The sequence below is a fragment of the Ranitomeya variabilis genome, chromosome 3 (assembly GCF_051348905.1).
Source record: "Ranitomeya variabilis isolate aRanVar5 chromosome 3, aRanVar5.hap1, whole genome shotgun sequence".
Classification (NCBI taxonomy): Eukaryota; Metazoa; Chordata; class Amphibia; order Anura; family Dendrobatidae; genus Ranitomeya; species Ranitomeya variabilis.
Window position 1 is genome coordinate 70,288,808 of NC_135234.1, and position 22,229 is coordinate 70,311,036.

The 22,229-nt window shown below is 44.0% G+C and overlaps 1 protein-coding gene across 5 annotated transcripts in view; it reads left to right on the forward strand.

Annotated features, from left to right (window-relative positions):
* ST3GAL6 (ST3 beta-galactoside alpha-2,3-sialyltransferase 6) overlaps positions 1–22,229 on the forward strand; it is a 163,132-nt gene that overhangs the window by 19,964 nt on the left and 120,939 nt on the right. The window contains exon 1 of one of the 5 annotated variants that reach the window (XM_077294121.1): positions 17,991–18,095. The exons of 3 other annotated variants lie outside the window; for them this stretch is intronic. The gene's annotated coding sequence lies outside the window, so the exon portion shown is untranslated. Of the gene's footprint in view, positions 1–17,990; positions 18,096–22,229 lie in introns of those variants that run through there. One more of the 5 variants, XM_077294124.1, reaches the window with a different exon arrangement.

Genomic DNA, 22,229 nt, shown 5'->3' on the forward strand with positions numbered 1-22,229 from the left:
GAAAACGAAAACAAAACAACCTTGTAATAATTCTCCTTTTGATTTTCACGGACCTATAGACGTGAATGGGACATTTAGTTCCATGACTCAGATCAAAAACAGACATGAACTTTTTTTTTTTGTGATCCACAAAAAAATTTGAGACATTTGATCATAGACTTCTCATAATTTCATAGGGTATGCGCACACGATCAGTAAACGCTGCGGTTTGGACCCTGCCTGCTTGCTCAGCTTCAAATCCATAGCATCAAGATGTTCATGTCCACTATGCTTCCACAGGCGACTGTGGCTCACTTGCAGAGACCAATATGCGGCGCTTCTCTCTAGACCGCAGTATGTCTATTTCTCTTACGCTTTTCACTGAACGCGGTGAATCCGCACTCCCTCGATGCTTCCTCTCAGCGCCACAGCTTGTCCTGTGTGAGTGGTCACGTGGTATCGCTCATTTCAGTTATGAATATGCGGCTCCACCCCTATGGGAGGCGGAGCCGCATATTCATCACTGTAATGGGCGGTACCACGTGACCGCTCATACAGGACAAGCTGCGGCGCTGAGAGGAAGCAACGAGGGAACTGGGTATTTTATTTCCAGCTGGCGGGCGCACAGGGGGTGGAAGGGGGTTGGTTACCGGGAACTTTATTTCAGCCGCAAAAAAAATAAAAAAAAAACAACGATTTTTCATTCCTTCTCTCCAGCGAACGCTGCTGGAGAGAAGAAATGAATGGCGGCTTCAGCACCACACGCTGGGGGGACAGCGCTTACTGTAGCGCTGTCTCCTGCACGGTCCGTGTGGTACCCAGTCGGCACACGGCTGCCGCACGTTTGCCACACTGATGTGCCACGTGAGCACACGGACACGGATAACTCCGGTACCGGAATTATCTGGACGTGTGAGACTGGCCTTACTCTGTGGGTGGTGTATGTGTTGATTTAAGCCTCCTTTGCAGACAACAGATGTATCCTCAGGGCGCATATGACACTGTAGTCATATACACGGTTACACCTATATAGAATTCCAATGAATTGCTTTGCATGTGATTTTGTTAACATTGTTCGATTTATTTGTGATATCGTTGTCACGTGGAATTACACAGATGCATGTAGTTTCATGCAAACCCATAGTAATTTTACACTGTAATACTGCGATCATCATATGTTGAGACAGTAGTGTGTTTTTTCTGCCACAACAGCGACAATGCTGAGCCAGTTTTCCATGGTTTTCAACAATCACAGCAAAAACGGCACAGTTTTAGGGTAAGTTGAAAGTAGGGGTTTTTGCTGCTTTTTTTTCTGCAGCAAAACCTGACCTTGGCAGGAATGAAAATGCGTAAAAGGTTTAGGTGCATTTTTGTTGCGTTTTTTGTTGTGCATTTGCATTTTTGGTGCATTTTTTTTTTTTTTGGTGCCTTTTTTTTTCTCTTTGTCCATACTAATGTCCATGAATTGAATTGTCAGCAGCAAGAACACAGCAAATAATGATACCTGCGTTTTTGCTGCATTTTTTCAACACCCATTCAAGTCAATGGGTGAAAAATGCTGAAAAAACGCAGCAAAAACGCTGAAAGAAGTGACATGCTCTATGTCCAAAAAATGCAGCAAAGCACAAAAAAAGTGTGTGTACATGAGATTTCTGAAATCTCATAGGCTTTGGTAGTACTGTAAAAAGCAGCTGAATATTAGCATAAAAAGGCAGCAAAAAACGCCCTGTGTCAACTTACTCTTACAGTGAATTAGACAAGAGAAAAATATATAACCTTCTAAGTGTGAATACAGCCTTTAGCAGCAATGATCACTGTTAACTTATTTATTGTAAGATCACTTTTGCAAAGTAATCAAATTACCTTAGAATAAAGGAGTGGCGGCTATAACATTGCAGGCGGCGATAGCATCGTCAGCATCAGACAGATCTATCTTTTAGGCTGGGGTGAGACTAGCGTATTGCATCGGATGCGAGAGAATCGGATGCGATATGCTAATGACCCTCGGCCCCTGCTCTGCTGCGAGCGGGAGCCGAGTGTCATGCGTCTGTGCTCCGAGCCTCTCGCACAGGGAGGATCGGAGCACAGCTGCGGAGGAGGCGGAGAAATGAATTTCTCCATCTCCTCCATTGCCGGGGTCAGCGTTAAATGCACATCACTCGGATGATATCCGGGTGATGTGCGTTGTCTCACTCGCACCCATAGGCTTATATGGGTGTGAGTGAGCCGAGAGTCGGCCGAGTGTCTGTGACAATCGCAGCATGCTGCGATTGTCTCGGACCGAGGAAGACGGCCGAGAAAAAAATCGGCTGCTGGGAGCTGCCCCATAGTTTAACACTGGTCTGAGTGCAATGCGATTTTTTTTTTTTTTTTTTTTTTTTTTTTTTTAATCGCATTGCACTTGTCCGTATTACGGTCTAGTGTGACTCCGGCCTTAAGCAGGTAGTAGCATATCTGGAGAGCCTAAATGGCTGCGGCCTTTCTTATGGCGGGTTATAATGAAAATGCCGTAGTAAAGAGCTCTTTGACATCATGATTGAAACCTGTTACCTCTATAGTAAGCAAGATCATTGAGGCTCAGATCTAAATCTGACAGGCTTGGGTTTGATTACAGGGATGGGATTACCGTAAATTAAGCGACATGTGCGGCCATGTTCTCCCTGACCGCTGTAAAGAGCGCTGAGAGATTAGGACTGCAGTTCTTCTGATTGGTCAGACCCTCAAATTTGAGGGCCCGATTCACCAAGGTGTGTTCGATAGTTTTTTCACCAACACCTTGAAATGTCACAAAATGTTGTGACTTTTGGCATTTTTGCACCATTCTTGGCCAGCTGTGTCAGAGGGCATGGACGGGGTAGTAAGACCTGCCTTGCATGTTTATTGAAATTTACACTACCCTGACGCATATTATGCCAAAAATGTATTCTAGTCCCAGACTAGAGCGCCGTTTCTCGCGGAGGCCCACAGCAATTGTAAGATGCATCCCTTAGTGAATTAGGTGCGTCTTACTCAATCGGTGCCTTAACCGCTTCACCACCTTGGGATTTTCCATTTTGGTTTTTCGAGTTTTGCTTTGTTCTTCCCAGAGCTATTTGTTTTGTTTTTTTCTGGCAATATGAGGGCTTTTTTTTTTTTTTTTTTGCGGGAAGAGTTGTAGTTTTGAATAATGACACCATTTGTTTTACCATATAGTGTACTGGAAAATGGGGCAAAATTTCCAAGTGCGGTGAAATTGAAAAATAAAAAAAAGGGCACTTCCACAATTTTTTTTTTTTAACCATGTTAGCTAAATGCTAAAATTGACCCATTAGTATTATTCCCAAGGTCACTACAAGTTCACAGATACCAAAAATGTCTAGGTTATTTTTTATTTAAACAGTGAAAAAAAATTTAAATGGCTCCATTTTCTGAGACTCATAGCGTCTCCATTTTTCGTTATCTGGGGCCGGGTGAGGGCTTATTTTTTGCACGCCTAGCTGATATTTTTATTGATACCATTTCGAGATAGTTACAATGTTTTGATCGCCTGTTATTGTGTTTTATTATGATGTTGCGGAGAAAAAAAAAAGTAATTCTGGATTTTTTTTTATTTTTTTTTTCTTGCTACGCCGTTTACTGATCGGATTACTTCTTTTCATATTTTGATAGATCGGGCAATTCTAAACACGACGATAACAAATGTGTATTTAAACTTTTTTTTTTTTTTTTTTACTTTTTACATGCTTCAATAGTCTCCATAGGAGACTTGAAGCTGCGATCGTCTGATCGCTTGTGCTGCACAGAGCATGGCTGCGGCTCTGTGTATATAAATATATAATCTCGTAAAGGGGGTAATTAAGATTTGTGTGCAAACGCCAGTCTTAATTAATCTGTCCCTTAGTACCTATATACCTATAAGTTTGATGGCCTCAGTTCTGGTGTAATAGGGTATAAAGATTCAGTCTCTAAGTAATGAGGATGAATGTTCAGCCTTGTGTAATGAACAGTGAATTTCTAATTTGTTGCCAAGAAAAACACAACTTGCTAAACTGGAAAACTTCTTATCTTATAATATGATCCTCAGCTGGAAAATGATAAGCTCATGATTACAAATGATTCTATAGGGTGGCCATTTATATGGATACACCTAAATAAAATGGGAATGGTTGGTGATATCAACTTCCTGTTTGTGGCACATTAGTATATGGGAGCCGGGAAAGTTTTCAAGATGGGTGCTGACCATGGGGGCCATTTTGAAGTTGGCCATTTTTTAATGCAACTTTATAAATGGCCCACCCTGTATATTAGAGGGAAGCTGTCACCATGATAATGCCGTCCAATCTGCAGGCCCCATGAGATTTTGGGTCCAATGGGCGGTCCTATCAGTGATGTGACGGGTGTCTGTGTGCCCATATGTGCAAAGAAAGCTGTCAGTCACTGATGGGACCGCTCACTGGACCCCAAATCCCCAAAACAGCAGAAGATTAAATGGATAAAACACAGATTATACTGAATTTATTTTAAGGCCATGTTAAGGATTTTACCTTAGTATTTGTAAGCCAAAACCAGGAGTGGGTGATAAATAGAATAGTGGTGACGGGTTTCTATTATACTTTTCCTCTGATTGTTCCTCTCCTGGTTTTGGATTATAAATATTGATGTAAAATACTGACCAAATACTGAAGGTGTGAACGTGACCTAACAAAACCACATATCAATCTGCCCAGTTCCTCCTGTCCTATAACATGGTGCCTGTAGATAGGGCGCTTTCATGGTGAACAGGTTCCCTGTAATGCAGACCTGTGACCTTCAGCACCCAAATACCAATTTATTTATCCATGTCAGGAAGGAAAGAGGAATGGGGCAGCGATGCCTTTAGTAGTTATTTTTGGAGAATGCACTTATTGACTAAAACCACAAAGGTGATGGGTTCTCTACACAATGCTGTGTTTATAGTGATTGTTGGGTCTTTGCCCTAGAAAACATTCACACATTGTGTGCTAAAGTGAAGCAGGAACCTGGAGAAACACTTGTCTCATTACTGTCTGGTCTCCTTGTGTTGGATGACAGATCTCATTTCCGAGATTATTCTGTAACTGAACCAAAGGACTCTAGAGTGCAAGGAAACACAAGCGCTGAACCCTTACCAGAAGCTGATTGTCTGCAGTGTTTCTCTGCACTTGACATTTTGGATGTTTAATTTCTTTAAGCTTTTTTGCTATTTTGCAGCAATTGAGAGTTTGTTGTCTAACAATAGACATCGGTTTTGTATTGTTAGCATTCAGCCAAAATATCTTCTTGCCAGAATCTGACCGCTGTGGTCCCTGCTACTTGCCATCTGCAGTAGGGAAGTGCCCTTTGTCTTTAAAACAAATAATTGTTAATAATAGAAAAACAAGTGGAAAATGCAAACTCTGCAAAGAGCAAATGTGCTTTTGTACAATACTACATTTTGTTTTTTTCTTCCCCCTACATTGAAATCATGTAGAGAAATGATACAACACGCTAGCAATGTATTAGGCCTTGTTCACACTATCCTTTTTTTGCTGCGGAATTTTCAGCCGCGGATTTGGAAAAACCGCAGTGCAAAACCGCGGTGGTTTTCACTGCGGTTTTTTGTGCGGTTTCTACTGCGGATTCCACTGCGGGTTTCCAGCTGCACTTTCCTATTGGTGCAGGTGGAAAACCGTTGCGGAATCCGCAGAAAGAATTGACATGCTACTTCTTTTTTTCCGCAGAAAATCCGCGCTGATTTTCTAGCGGAAAAAAGCAAAGTGGGAACAGCGGTTTTTGTTTTCCATAGGGTAACATTGTACTGTACCCTGCATGGAAAACTGCTGCGGGTCCGCAGCTGCAAATCCGCTGCGGATCCGCAGCAAAAACCGCAGCGTGTGAACATAGCCTAATACATGGTACAAGCCGAAAGCTTATCCTATTCTGAAAGCAGCAGAGATGTGTACGACCCTGGAAGAGCTTTATACACATGTGTACTGTATATAAACATCTGCGGAACCGCAGGGTCACAATAGGACCCATGTATTTTGTAACGGACATGGAAAAAGACCAGCTCGCCCTTTCAGGGAACAATCTGTACGGAAGGCCGTGATCGACACCACTGCCCAGCGTCGAGGTTGTGTGTTTATTTTTCTTTTAGTCACATTTTTACTTTTTGCTAATAATAATAGTAATAATAATAATAAGGAATCCGTTTTTCGCCTACCTGGATCGGAAGCTGGATCCTTCTTTCTTCTCCTGCGTTTTCTATGGGAGCCTTATTACAGATTTGTAGGAGACATAATATGACCGACCCTGTGCATGAGTCGGATACAGCCAGTGAACACTTGCACTTTTTATGTCTTGCCTTTAGGCAGCTTTTCACAATTGCTAATGAATAATGAATCTTGAACTGAAGATCAGTGAGGAAACTAAGGAGTAGACTTTTTTCTTATCAACATTTCAATTTTACAATTTAGATATTTTCTATATATCAAGCTTTGTAAATAAATAGATTTGCTTCAGCCGAGCTGCAATACCATTAATGACCTGCGCTCCAATGTGGTGCTGGCTGTTCAGGTAAAGAAGTTGGCCACTGCTTTATTTTATTTTTGGTGGTCATCAATATCTGATCGGTGACAGTGCGACATCCGGCCCTCCTCCGATCCACTGTTACTGGCACTGGCCAGCCGTTATCGCAGGTTGGGGGAACGTAGCAGATCTGTCATTTCTATAATGGCGGCTTCCTGCTTTTCAAGTGAATCTGCCTTACAGTCCTGCCTCCATTATAGTAACGATGGAGCTGCTGAGTTCCAGCACAATTCGAGAACCTCTACCTGCTATTGACCGGTAACAGCGGCGATGCTGAGTGTCACACCCCCATTGATAAGACGTTGATAGTCTATGATAGGCCATCAATAAATAATGTTGAAACTCTTTAAACAGTAATCTTAATTTTATATATACAGGAAAACATCCAACCTGTGGTTACAGTTCGCATTGAAAACAAAAAAGTTTTTACATATATGTGTATATATATGTGTATATGTGTAAAGCTCTATGGAGGGGGGAGGAGCTAGAGGCCGACAGACATTCCGCTGCAGGTTCTCCTCCATAGAACATGATGAGCACTAACTGTCATCTTCTGTCTCAGTAATAGTCTGTAGTCCCTGTAGACAGATTTTCTGTGTGAATTGGGAATTTTGAGAATGAATTGTATCAGTCCAGGAGGAGAAAGAAGCAGATCTCTCCGAGTAAGATGTGTTACAAGGTTTATTTTCATGTCTCCTATTGATTGATGTAGTAATTAAATCCAGAGGTACTCTTTAAGCTTTCATGTTTGGGTTTTCTTCTATTTTTTGTTCATCATCTGAAAGTCACTATCATGGACTACATGACCCTCATGGAGTGATTCTACATAATGCAAAGGTGATTACACTGGAAGGCAGACATCTGGCCACCAGCCACTGGTTTTGCAATGTCCTATAGGTCAGAAGGGACTGGTTCTCTATTACTCAGGGGTCATCAGTTACTGGTTCTCTATAACCTAGTGACCTCCAGGGACTGGTCCTGTATAAATCACCGGCCATTAGGTGCTAGGAGAGTAAACATCTGGCTGTCAGGAACTGGTCTATGGACCAGAAGGGACTGGTTTATATATGATAGGGGGTCACCAGGGAGTAATGGTGTAAATCAGCGGCCAGCAAGTACTGCTACCGATGGCACAGTGGCTCAGATATTTTAGTTTTGTGTCTGGATGTTATAAGTTTATTAAGTGTTGTTTTGTGCAGATAAAAGCCTGCTGATGTAATGATTTCTTTTTATAGCATGCCTTATCTCCATATTCCCGTCAGTTCTCATGGGAATGTTTGGTACTTGGCAGAGCTGATTTCACATATCAAGCATGCATGGCGTCCCCTCCCCCCAGACTAGCCAGCGCTACACGTACACTGAGACTATACAGGAACATGCTTCATTCTAGTATGAAGACCATTGTGCAGGTTTGATCTGCTGTATAGTCGCCTGTGTCGTATGGAAGAAGCTCGTCCATGTGCTCTTATGTCATACTGGTCTGTAAAGAGAAGCTGTCATAAAGTTATGCTCACACGATCCAGCATTGCTAGACGAGCAAGACGAGAAGAAAGCGTGCTACAGCATGTATGTGACCGGCGCCGAATAAATAGGAAACACTTAGGATAAGCAGGAGTCATCCCTGAACATGTAGGTCACAGTCGCACACTGGCGCAGCATGTATAGACGGCTGCCCCAATGTTTGGCTGCTAGTTCCCAGGCCTCATACACTGCTATTAAAGCCTTATTACCAGGGGTGTCAAACTGCATTCCTCAAGGGCTGCAAACCGGTCATGTTTTCAGGATTTCCTTGTATTGCACAGGTGATCATTTAATCACCTGCACAGAATGATTCCAGCACCTTGTGCAATGAGAAGGAAATCTTGAAAACACGCATGGTTTGAGGCCCTCGAGGAATGCAGTTTGACACCCCTGCTTATTACTGCCCTGTGCAACAACTGAGCTATGATATGGCCTTGTACACACGCGCCTAAATCTGATGAAGCAGATGGGCTCCTAAATCTGTAGCGTTTTGCAAAGAAGGTGAATACGCTCTTTTAATTCATTTATTTTTTTTTTAATTTACAGTTTTCTTGTTTTAAAATGGTCACCAAAAATGTAGGAAGTGCCCATGACAGCGGTGTGACTGCGTATCTCATATTTACATACATGGTGCCTTTAGGAAGTTTCCAGAGTCTCCAGTTGTTTTTTTTTTTTTTAAACGTCCATTATTTGTTTCCTTGTGGTATTCGTTGTCGTTTTTCTGTGCCAAAATCTTCTAAATATCACGGGTGGTTCATACATTTTATGCAAAGTCAAAAATGGTATTTATTTCTGTTGTTTTAACCTCTTGTGACTCTTCAGTGTAATTCACGGACTGGTAGGGGGACGACGTCATAGAAATTACACTTTAAAGAGAGGATAGACTGCATTTTCTGTCCCATAAAAACGTATTCTATTGCAAAATCATTGAAAAATGGATGCAGGAGAATGCAGGTACAAGAGATGGATGACGGCGATTTCATACACAATGGTGCTTCATCGGGTCCAAACAACGTCATAGAAATGCGGTACATGAAACTGTCACGCTCGGATCAGGAGGCCCACGGCCGTTCCGTGCATTAGTGCTCTGATCTCTGAATGAGCCTTTACTGATTAGGCATTCTCTACATATGTAGCAGGGAAACTTAACAAATAATTAACTTTGTCTAACCTGTGCAGATCTAGAGGTGTAACCTGTCATAATGAGGTTGTCCTTGACTATATGTGTATGTGCATGTCATTAAAAACCTGGGTTTTTTCCAGTGAAACATTAATTAGAAATGACTCTATAATTTTCTGAAGGTCTGCATATCCGGCCGCTCTCACTTGTTCTCTGTGGCTCGCTCTCTCTGTGGCTCTCTCTCTCTGTGGCTCTCTCTCTCTGTGGCTCGCTCTCTCTGTGGCTCGCTCTCCCTGTGGCTCGCTCTCGCTCTCTCTGTGGCTTGCTCTCCCTGGCTCGCTCTCTGTGGCTCGCTCTCTGTGGCTCTCTCTCTCTGTGGCTCTCTCTCTCTGTGGCTCTCTCTCTCTGTGGCTCTCTCTCTCTGTGGCTCTCTCTCTCTGTGGCTCTCTCTCTCTTTGGCTCGCTCTCCCTGTGGCTTGCTCTCTCTGGCTCTCTGTGGCTCGCTCTCTCTGTGGCTCGCTCTCTCTGTGGCTCGCTCTCTCTGTGGCTCGCTCTCTCTGTGGCTCGCTCTCCCTCTTTGTGGCGCTTGCTCCATTGACTCTCACCACTCAGAAGTTTGCGCCTCTTAATGAATCAGAAGTGTCTGACTCAAACGCGCCCCATCAATGCCGGTCTTGATGAATCTGGGCTTGTGCATAAATCCACATTAAAGGGGTTGTCCGGGAATAGTTTTATATTTATTATAAGGCTGTAGACATAGCAGATAAGAAACACAGCAAATCTCGCCCTGCTTTGATCCAGCGCTGCCTCTCCTACTGTTTCGATCTTTGACAGGCTGCAGCAGTGACATCTCAGCTACAGTGCATGTGCCCGTCTACCGCGGCGTCTCCTCTGAGCCCAGTGATTGGCTGCGGCAGTCACATGCTACTGTCAAGAAGTGGCGACCCGTCAGCAAAGACCAGAGAGGCAGAGCTGGGGTTGGTGGTTATTGCAGTGTTTTCTATGGTTGCAAGCCTATTTAATAATAGAAAAGATTCTGCGCACATCCTTTTTAATGGCCTTTTTTCTTTTAAAAGCAAAAAAAACAACTAAATGAAGTTCAGTCTTCACTTGTTATGCTTTTTGCTGACTTTGAAATGGCCATGGGGACGGGTGTAACTATAGAAGAAAGATTGACTCTTTACTTTCTTCTGAACCACATCCTGTTTATGGTTGTCGTTAACGCTGAGGACATATGCTTGTACTTTTGACAATAAGTTGTGCCAGCATTGCCGGTTGTGTGATGTCGCCATTTCTTCTTTGTAGCTGATGTTTGAGCCGTTTTCTCCTACATCCGTAGAGGTCCCTTGAGGCCTTGGCCGTCTGAGAGATCACTGATCTGTTCAGCGTGATCCCCAGAAGTCCTGTCATTTCACTTGTTGACCTGGGCATAACAAAGACTTCTTTTGCCTTTCTTGGTTACCCAACACTTCAGCTGATGTTCTAGACCAGTGGTCTGCAGCTTGTGGCTCTGACAGATGTCTTGCGGCATTACGGGACTTGGCATTATGGGAGTCCTTGTTTTACAACAGCCTGCAAGACGCAGGTTGGAGGTCAACATTTTTATTCGGTTTTTTTACAAAGCTTTTGTGGGTTTTCTTTGTGATTACTATTGCCGATGGCTGTTGTGACGACTGCCCTACATTGTTGGACATTCCGTGCTCTCTGCGAAAATACTCCCAAGTAGAACAATTAGCCAATTCCCCCCCCCCCCCCCAATGATCAACATGACCCTTTTCTTATCTCTCTTGTGGTGTTAGTTGCCAATTCTGGGCACCAAATTCTTTAAAATTGAGTCATAAATTCTTGGTGAGAAGTCAAAAATGTTTGTTTTTTTAACGAAACTCTGCCTTGAACTGTTTTTGAAACCCTTCTGTCAAATCACAAGTTTTGCAAAATAATGCCCCGTGGGATAGGGGTGCAACTGGAGCAGAGTTTAGCCAAGTTTTTAAAAGGTCGCAAATAAAAAACCTCTAGAATCACTAATCTCTCTCACACAAAGTGGCAAAAAATGTAGGCAGATATAAAATAGACTTAAAGGCGCAAATTAAATGTTGAATTGGGTGCAAACAAAAAAAGGGCACAAAACATACAAAATTAGAGCAGGTTTTGGGTGTTCCATGGTTCTCTCAGCACCTCTACTGGCCAAAGTCCTGCTCGAGTCTCCACATCTGATGGTCTCAGGTTGGACAGGAAAATGGGATGAAAGGAACACTCACTATTGCAATGATGTTTGGTAGCGGGTGAGAGAAGGATGAAACGGACGCTAGTAATGCTGTGTGCCCCAGCCCCACATGACATCCGAAATGAAAATAGCTTTGTTTCCACAATACAATGCAGTTATTTTGGTGTGTGAGAGGAAATCCTAATACTAAATAAGACTGGAAATAATGAATATAATAAAATAGAAACCACCGAATTTTCCAACGGGTACAGTATGTGTGTATATATATGTGTATGTATGTATATATATATATATATATATATATATATATATATATATATATATATATATATATATATATTTTATTTACTTTAGTCAGGTGTTCTAAAATATATAGCAGTAATACCGAACACTGATTTCACCATGAAGGGAAATGTGTGATCCATCCCTTCCTTCCTTCCTGACTGCAGCTTGGTGTGAGTCACATGTAGCAGAGCCATTAAGAAAGCCGTCGTGTATAAATTCCCGCACTCACATCTGTTGCTAAATGAGTCCACCGTATATTTTCTTTCTTTTAGAGTTAACATAATTTGTTCTGCCATTAAAATGGCAAAAAACTGTCAACTGCTTAACTTGAGCCTGCCATTAGAGTTAAGTTGCCCAGACTGCGGGCTGCACCACTCCGAGCCTGGCTGCACCACTCCGAGCCTGGCTGCACCAGTCCGAGCCTGGCTGCACCAGTCCAAGCCTGGGTCACAATTGCTGCCAGGTTTATTTTTCTCTGAAACGCTCCGGTGTTTCTCAGAAATGAGTTTATGGTTGCGTCTCTCAATAAGTACACCGTTGGGAGAAGCCTGTCAATCGTCTGCAGCAGTGGGGGGTATTAAACTGGCCAGGGCAGTGCCGAACTATTCTTGTCTCTCCCTATAGTTGCTGGCTGGCTCTTCAAACTATATGTACCTGTGGTTTTGGCAGCATTAATTGATTTTAAAAAGCTTTTATTTTTGTATAATTTCCTGAAGTTTAGTGAGTCTCGGGCTATATGTCTTAGACTATGCCACCATAGTCACTTTGTGTTACCGTATGAGAGAAATAGACCAATTTTTTTCTCTGGTGTCATGCTAGTTGCTCCCATTTTTCTTTCTCCTCTGTCATCTTGCATCGGATGTGATACGCTGATGTGACTCCAGCCTTATCCATTGACTCTTACCAATGTTTTGGTTAAAAGCAGATGGATTTCTGAAGTACAAAGTCTCTTCTGTGTTGTCCATTTTACATTGCAGTCACACGTCCGTGTGACACGTCCTGGTGCTGGCCATTATGTCCTCGGACAGCACACTGACCCAGGGCCGCCATCAGGGCATGACAGCCATGACTGGGGTATGGGGCCTGGTGAGCAGAGGGGGCCCGCATCGGGCCCCGTCTAATCTGCTCACCGTGCCCCCCCCCTGCCGGCGCTGCGGGCCCCCCACCTGCCGGCGCTGCGGCCCCCCCCCCTGCCGGCGCTGCGGGCCTGCGGGACACTATTGACGTGCGTGCCCGCACGTCAATAGTTAACAGCCGCCGCCAGCCAGTCGGAGGCTGGCAGCTGACTTGAGCGGCCGCAGTGCGCAGTCGCACTTCGCCGGCGTCTGACGTCATTGTCAGCCGCCGGCGAGTGCGTCCTTCACCTGCGTGGAGGAAGTGAGGTTCCCCGCCGCAGGAGCGCACGGCCAGGTAAGAACTCGTTTTTTTTTTTTTTGAGAGCGGCGATCCCAGCGGGGTGGGGCCCGGGGCAGAACGCTGGACACGCTGGGGCAGAAAGCTGGACACGGGCAGTATGCTGGACACAGGGGCAGAGATACTGGACACAGGGGGCAGAGATGCTGGACACAGGGGGCAGAGATGCTGGACACAGGGGGCAGAGATGCTGGACACAGGGGGCAGAGATGCTGGACACAGGGGCAGAGATACTGGACACAGGGGGCAGAGATGCTGGACACAGGGGGCAGAGATGCTGGACACAGGGGGCAGAGATGCTGGACACAGGGGGCAGAGATGCTGGACACAGGGGGCAGAGATGCTGGACACAGGGGGCAGAGATGCTGGACACAGGGGGCAGAGATGCTGGACACAGGGGCAGAATGGAGATATGTGGTATGATGAAAGACATGGGGGCATGACTGGAGACAGATGGGGAAGGATTGGAGACACAGGAGGCAGAATTGGAGACAGATTGGGCAGGATGGATACGATGGAGAGAGATGGGGCAGGATGGGGAGATCATATGGTGTAGAATGGATACTCATGAGTGCAGGATGGGAGAACATATGGCTGGAGCCAGGAATGAGACACACGGGGGCCAGGATGGGGAATATTATTGCCATAGGGACTAATTAAGGGATATTATTACTGCAGTGATGTATTTATTTTTTGAGGACACTGTTTTAAATGAGGGGGCGGTCCTGTTACTGTGTAGAGTGACACTATGTCGCCTCTTTTTCTTTATGCGGTGTAATGTAGAAGTTGGGAAAAATTAAGTAATGTGTTCTACAAGCGGAGCTCGAGATAACTGTGTTATTTCCTGCAGAAACGAGTCCTGGCTGGAAGACATGATGGCGGTCTGTGCTGGATGAAAGATGAAGGACTTCACCTAGAGACGTCACTGGTAAGTCAGTGTTACCTATACACTGACACTATACACTGTATACTATATACAGAGCTCCTGTGTATAATTTCACTAGTGATCACTGTATTATCTGTACACAGACACTGCATACTAAGTACAGATCTCCTGTGTATAATGGCACTGATGGGGATAGTATTGTTGGGTGTTTTTTATTACTGATCAGAATTGTAGTATTCAGTAACTATGTGGTGGTAATATGTGGTCTGGACATGGTGTTGCGGTATTTGTTCCTTGTATGTGATATTATTCGATCACTGTGGTGGTAATATGCGGTCTGGTCATGGTGTAGCGGTATTTGTCCCTTGTATGTGATATTATTCGATCACTGTGGTGGTAATATGTCATCTGGTCATGGTGTAGCGGTATTTGTTCTTTTTATGTGATATTATTGGTCATTTTAAAAATTGAAAAATAAATAAAAATATACCTAAATTGTATTGCATATTTTAACAAATATTTAATAGGTTACAGCAGAGTAGGGCCTCACCAAAAGAGTCTACCGTGTTATGGTGGCGGCTTACAAAATCTTTTGGCCAAAACAAAAGCTGCCGGCTATATGTGTGATCTGGTGATGGGAACTGTTAGGGTATGTGTCCACGTTAAGTAAACGCTGCGTGTTTGACGCTGCGTGGGGCCACAGCGTCAAACACGCAGCGTCCAGATGTTCCAGCATAGTGAAGGGGATTTTATGAAATCCCATCTCCACTATGCGTGGTAACCCGCACCCGGCGGCCCTGCGACTCCGGACATGCGGCGCTTCTTTTAAGATCGCAGCATGTCCGTGTTCCTTGCGGCGGCGCAGCTGCTATAACACAGGGCCCTATGTGTGGTGTGCAATGATCCCGGATGTGTGCAATGAACACATCCGGCATCATCACAGTAGGGGGCGGGGCTTAGCGCCGAGCGGGTTTGCCGCTCCGACGCAACCGCCGGCCATCCTGAAGGTGGACACATACCCTCAATGTGTGATTGGTGAGAAGTGGAGTTTTTCCAAGAGAGAGCGGTGGGACTGTGGACAGTTTGAGGGGTGGAGCGTGGAGGCGGGGCTGGGGTGGAGCCTGGGCGGAGTCTCAAGGGGGCCCCGAAAATTTTGCCAGTATGGGGCCCCGAAATTTCTAGTGGCAGCCCTGCACTGACCCATAGTGTCTTTGAGTCATAAACACATCAGACTACTGTAATAACAATTAGAAGGTAGCCGACAGCAATTACAGATTGTAATAACAGATCCAAGGGTCTGGGAGACTCCAATCATGTCCTTTGTTCATCCATTCTGAGGCTCCGACCTCGGCCATTAAAGTCTATGGGGATCCATGTGAAACGGACGACACAATGAAGACATCTTGTTCTGCAAAGTTCATCTGAGTTTCATTTGTTTTAAACCGATCTGGGGCAAAAAGGCATGAGGAACAATGGAAGCAAATAGGATGATGCTGGAGAAATGGAGAAACAAGATCTGTCCGTTTCTCTGAGCTGATAACTCGGAGAACGTGTGATTCTCGCCTTTCCACCCTATGTCTGTGCCCTCTGTCTGGTGCCTTCTTTGCAGTGTTCCTCTATATAGGAAAACACTTTCTTCTATACTAAAACTTTGTATGCAGACTTGTACATTCCGGGCGGAGGCCGGGAGAACACGCTTGTGACCTCGTCTGGTGAATGTGGGTCTAAGGGTACCGTCACACAGTCACACTTTGATCGCTACGACCGTACGATCCGTGACGTTCCAGCGATATCCATACGATATCGCTGTGTCTGACACGCAGCAGCGATCAGGGATCCTGCTGAGAATCGTACGTCGTAGCAGATCGTATGGAACTTTCTTTTGTCGCTTGATCACCCGCTGACATCGCTGGATCGTTGTGTGTGACAGCGATCCAGCGATGTGTTCGCTTGTAACCAGGGTAAACATCGGGTAACTAAGCGCAGGGCCGCGCTTAGTAACCCGATGTTTACCGTGGTTACCAGCGTAAAAGTAAAAAAAACCAAACAGTACATACTTACATTCCGGTGTCTGTCCTCCGGCGTCTCAGCTTCTCTGCACTGTGAGCGCCGGCCAGCCAGAAAGCGAGCACAGCGGTGACGTCTGACGTCACCGCTGTGCTTTCCGGCTCTGCTGCTTACACAGTGGAGAGAAGCAGAACGCCGGGGGACAGACACCGGAATGTAAGTATGTACTGTTTTTTTTTTTTTACGTTTACGCTGGTAACCAGGGTAAACATCGGGTTACTAAGCGCGGCCCTGCGCTTAGTTACCCGATGTTTACCCTGGTTACCCGGGGACTTCGGCATCGCTCCAGCGCCGTGATTGCAACGTGTGACCGCAGTCTACGACGCTGGAGCGATACTCATACGATCGCTGCGACGTCACGATCGTGCCGTCGTAGCGATTAAAATGGTACTGTGTGACGGTACCCTAAGGGGAACATTGTAGTAATCAGGAAAAATCTCCTAATGTGTAATGTGTGCTGAGCGTACAGACACGGTGTGCACGAAGCCTAAAGGTACCTTCACACTCAGCAACTTTACAAAGAGAACAACAACGATCCGTGACGTTGCAGCGTCCTGGTTAGCGACCTCGTTGTGTTTGACACGCAGCAGCGATCTGGATCCTGCTGTGATATTGCTGGTCGGAGCTAGAAGTCCAGAACTTTATATTCTAGTATAACTAGTATTTTATGCCAGATCCTTCTCTCCCCTTTGTGGAGGAAGAATTGGAAGGCTCCTGTACACATTACCGTATATTGTCTGCTTGTTATGCTGACTTTCGTCTGTGTGTGAGGACTTTCATGTTCAAAAATCTTTTGTGAAGACTCCGACCCGGACTTCCGGCATCATGTAGCAGATCCCTCCCGGATCAGAGACCAGCTCACCTGCGCTCAAGGCTGTCGTCCCCACTGATCAGACTGCATTATGGCATCTAGTTGTTATGCCAGATAACGTCTATGGCGGCAACTGTATACTCAAAATATAGAGAACTCTCATTTATGGGACTTATACACTGCGGTTTTTCTGCACTGGAGAATCCACCGTAGTGACATCTGCACCAAATAATGCCGTTTTTGTTGTGGATTTTGTTTTGTAAATGTGGTAAACTTTAAGCTTATTTCCGTGGTGATAGCTACAGTAGAAACTGACATGAAGGGGGTTGGAGATCCACACCGCAAGTCGATTTATGACTTTTTTTTACACAGCGTGTGGATACGATGTGGTGAATCTTCCCTTGCTGCTGCTGTAATATACGGCCGATTTCCCTATGCGCTAAAAAGACGCTCTTCAGTGTGTGTACCATGAAGATGACGGTCATCCCCAGTAGAAATGGGAAACCCTCTGTATGAATATTTCTCTTTGCTGCGGCCATTTTCAGCTCCTAGGCATTTCTTATTAATTCTGTCTACCTTGGATCGACAAAATGCAGGTACACACTAAACGATTACCAATGCTCACCTAACACTTTTTACAAACATGGGAGCAAGTCTTAGGCCGGGGTCACACTATTGCATTATAACACGGACGAATGCTGTATCTGATGGCACTCAGCCCAGTGTTATTCTGTGGGGCCGCTCACGTCTGCGATAATTTTTTTGTGCTGATTCTGCATGAGAGAACAATGGCAGCATGCTGCGATTGGCAGCGAGGCAAGGGTCACTCACACCCATACAAGTCTATGGGTGCTTGTGAAATGTTGGACTGCACTCAGATGTCAACCCAGTGCAGTCCGATATACGCCGAGTCAGGCCATGAAAGAGATGGATATATTACTCTCTCCATCTCCTCCGCACCTGTGCTGCGATTCTCTCTGGCTGGAGCTGAGGGTCATTAGCATCTCACATCAGATGCCATGCATTGGTGAGATTCCAGCCTTAATCTCATTATCCGTATCACCTAGGTTGGGTCCATTAACACCCTTGTTTGATAACCCAGGTTTTGCACCTGCTTCAGGTGTTTGCTTATTTGTAATCTGGGACAGATCCGCTGGGGTTAGATTGAGACATGGGATCAGACTCTCTCCTTGCTTTACAGAACTTTTTGGTGGCGCTTGTTCAGGTAGGTGTCTGTTCTGGCTGGCATATTTCCAGTTCAGGTCACGTATAAATTCTTGCATATCTCTGACTAGTATAAAGGATAAACTCGCTTCCTTTGAAACCTTAATCACTCAAGTAAGTCCTTGTACTAGTACTAAACTTTTATGTTGTATATACAAAGGAACGCCTGCAATGACTCTATACCCTTTACTGAGACTTGGGAGAAGGAATTGGGTAGTAAAATTTCAGAGGAGGATTGGCAAAAAGCATTCATACTCTATCACAAATTATCAATTACTTCCAATGCTCAGGAGAAAAACTGTAAGGACACGTTCAGTATTTTACATCAGTACAGGTCCTTCTCAAAAAATTAGCATATAGTGTTAAATTTCATTATTTACCATAATGTAATGATTACAATTAAACTTTCATATATTATAGATTCATTATCCACCAACTGAAATTTGTCAGGTCTTTTATTGTTTTAATACTGATGATTTTGGCATACAACTCCTGAAAACCCAAAAAACCTGTCTCAATAAATTAGCATATTTCACCCGTCCAATCAAATAAAAGTGTTTTTTAATAACAAACAAAAAAACCATCAAATAATAATGTTCAGTTATGCACTCAATACTTGGTCGGGAATCCTTTGGCAGAAATGACTGCTTCAATGCGGCGTGGCATGGAGGCAATCAGCCTGTGACACTGCTGAGATGTTATGGAGGCCCAGGATGCTTCAATAGCGGCCTTAAGCTCATCCAGAGTGTTGGGTCTTGCGTCTCTCAACTTTCTCTTCACAATATCCCACAGATTCTCTATGGGGTTCAGGTCAGGAGAGTTGGCAGGCCAATTGAGCACAGTAATACCATGGTCAGTAAACCATTTACCAGTGGTTTTGGCACTGTAAGCAGGTGCCAGGTCGTGCTGAAAAATGAAATCTTCATCTCCATAAAGCATTTCAGCCAATGGAAGCATGAAGTGCTCCAAAATCTCCTGATAGCTAGCTGCATTGACCCTGCCCTTGATGAAACACAGTGGACCAACACCAGCAGCTGACATGGCACCCCACACCATCACTGACTGTGGGTACTTGACACTGGACTTCAGGCATTTTGGCATTTCCTTCTCCCCAGTCTTCCTCCAGACTCTGGCACCTTGATTTCCGAATGACATGCAAAATTTGCTTTCATCAGAAAAAAGTACTTGGGACCACTTAGCAACAGTCCAGTGCTGCTTCTCTGTAGCCCAGGTCAGGCGCTTCTGCCGCTGTTTATGGTTCAAAAGTGGCTTTACCTGGGGAATGCGGCACCTGTAGCCCATTTCCTGCACACGCCTGTGCACGGTGGCTCTGGATGTTTCCACACCAGACTCAGTCCACTGCTTCCTCAGGTTCCCCAAGGTCTGGAATCGGTCCTTCTCCACAATCTTCCTCAGGGTCCGGTCACCTCTTCTCGTTGTACAGCGTTTTCTGCCACATTGTTTCCTTCCAACAGACTTACCATTGAGGTGCCTTGATACAGCACTCTGGGAACAGCCTATTTGTTGAGAAATTTCTTTCTGGGTCTTACCCTCTTGCTTGAAGGTGTCAATGATGGCCTTCTTGACATCTGTCAGGTCGCTAGTCTTACCCATGATGGGGGTTTTGAGTAATGAACCAGGCAGGGAGTTTTTAAAAGCCTCAGGTATCTTTTGCATGTGTTTAGAGTTAATTAGTTGATTCAGAAGATTAGGGTAATAGGTCGTTTAGAGAACCTTTTCTTGATATGCTAATTTATTGAGACAGGTTTTTTGGGTTATCAGGAGTTGTATGCCAAAATCATCAGTATTAAAACAATAAAAGACCTGACAAATTTCAGTTGGTGGATAATGAATCTATAATATATGAAAGTTTAATTGTAATCATTACATTATGGTAAATAATGAAATTTAACACTATATGCTAATTTTTTGAGAAGGACCTGTATATGTAAGCCAAAATCAGGAGAGGAACAATCATACGAAACGTATAATAAAAACACCACTTCTGTATTATCACCCCCTCCTGGTTTTGGCTTACAAATACTGATGTAAAATACTGACCAAATACTGAACGTGTGAACGTGGCCTTAGACTATCTAGATGGTACCGTTGTCCCTCTGTGCTACGTAGGTTCTTCCCCTCTGTGTCGGACTTGTGCTGGTGGTGGTGCAGCTGGGTCTATATAGCTGGGTCTATGGTACATAGATGATGGGAATGCCCATTGGTTTGGGGTATGGAGTTCAATAGTCTCCATGGTAGCAGAGTCACATTCTACCCCCCCCCCCCCCCCCAAATAACACTACTCTCCATTACTCTGGATTCAATCTCTAAGGCAGAGAAAGATATCCTTAGTCAATTATTCCACAAATCCCCAAAAACTTCCACTTTCGGTGGAAGAAGTTAACAATCTAATGAAAATGGAAAACATGATTGCATGTGATGACAGTCGCTAATGTACATGTTAGATATTATTCAGTGAGGGCAGTGAGACCTGGCAATCTACTTATTAGAAAATAATACTAGAATGTCTTGGTAGACGTGGTCTCCTCCAAAGTGCTGGTTTCTATGTTGTTGGTTTTTTTCCTTCCCCACCTTTTTTTCTTCCCATTCTTTCTCTTTCCGCCATCCTTTCTCCTTTGCGTTCCTCTAGCGCACTCATTATTTGCTTCATGTAACATCTTATATTAAGGCCTCATCATGCTCAGTTATACTTATATTCTAATGTTTAACGACAACTTAATATTAACAACTATCAATTTTTTTTGTTATTCTTGAGCGAATATTCTATTTTCATGTCAATGTTGTTCAAACTCAATAAAAATATTTAAATAAAAAAAAAATTCTGTGCAGCGGCTATTGTGTGAGGGTTTCCCACACAAGGAAAATCAAGTGTTTAATCCTGCTAAGCTGTGTGTGCATATAAATATATACACAAACCTAACGTCCTTCGTGCTTCCTGCTGTATAATCTGTGGTTACAGGTGCTGCATCTGTAGATACTCTGATGGCGCCTGCATACACAGTAGCCATGCTGTGTCAGAGCTATGTGTCCGATAACTTTAGAGGAAATCTTGAGGTGCTGCCTTTTTGGAGTGAAAGAGGAGGAGAGAGAACACAATCCTCTGATGTTTTGCTGGAAGGTTGCGTTTCCAAATGGTATCTCCTCTGAAGTCACTTGTTTTCTCAGTGAACTGTGCTATGTATAGACTTTGTTGCAAAAGCTTTATGTAACAAAAGGAATCTAAAATACACACAATCAGCTACAGATTGCAGATAAATCTAACAGGTTTTTTTGTTTGTGTTTTTGCGCTCCAAGTAAAATGTAAAATAATAAGAATTTCTTTTAAAATTTTGACAACACATAGCGCCAACTGAGGTCAGCCTTTGGGGAGCTACGCTTTCTACTACTTTTGTTCTTGACTTGAGATAAGAGGCGCCCGGCAGTCGCCCATCTCCCCTTTATGTGAATTGATAGCCTGTGTTCACACTTTTTGTTTTTTTTATACGTGAATTTTGACTTGTTAAATCATAACATGGGTCAAACACTGATTCAAAAGCGTGTAAAAGAAAAGAAAAACTGTCAGAACCGAAAACCTTGTCCAAGTCCACATTGATTCCTGGTTGTATTTCTCTTAAATATCATGTCTGATTTGTCTGCAAAAAAAAAAATAGAAAAACTCAAGGTGAACTTACCCTTAGTATATGTGCAGCCAACGTTTAAGAGTTAAGACGTTGCTGGAACCCCCAAGGTTTGCTGGCAGGTTTGTCATTTTCTTTCTTTTTTTTTTTTTCTTTCTTTTTCTCATTCTTTCTTTCTTTGTTTCCCTCTTTCTTTGTTTCCCTCTTTTCTTTGTTTCCCTCTTTTCTTTGTTTCCCTCTTTTCTTTGTTTCCCTCTTTTCTTTGTTTCCCTCTTTTCTTTGTTTCCCTCTTTTCTTTGTTTCCCTCTTTCTTTCTCCTCTGCTGTTGTCTTTTCTCTGTACTTTCAACTATAAAGAGCAGGCGTCTTCTAAACAAAGATGCTTGAAGAATGTACATTTTGCTTCTTTTAACCACTTCACAACTTCTAATCGTGTAAGCGGAGTAAAAGACTGAAGATGTGCACAGAAAGTCATTTTTTAATGCTGTTGGCTGTGCA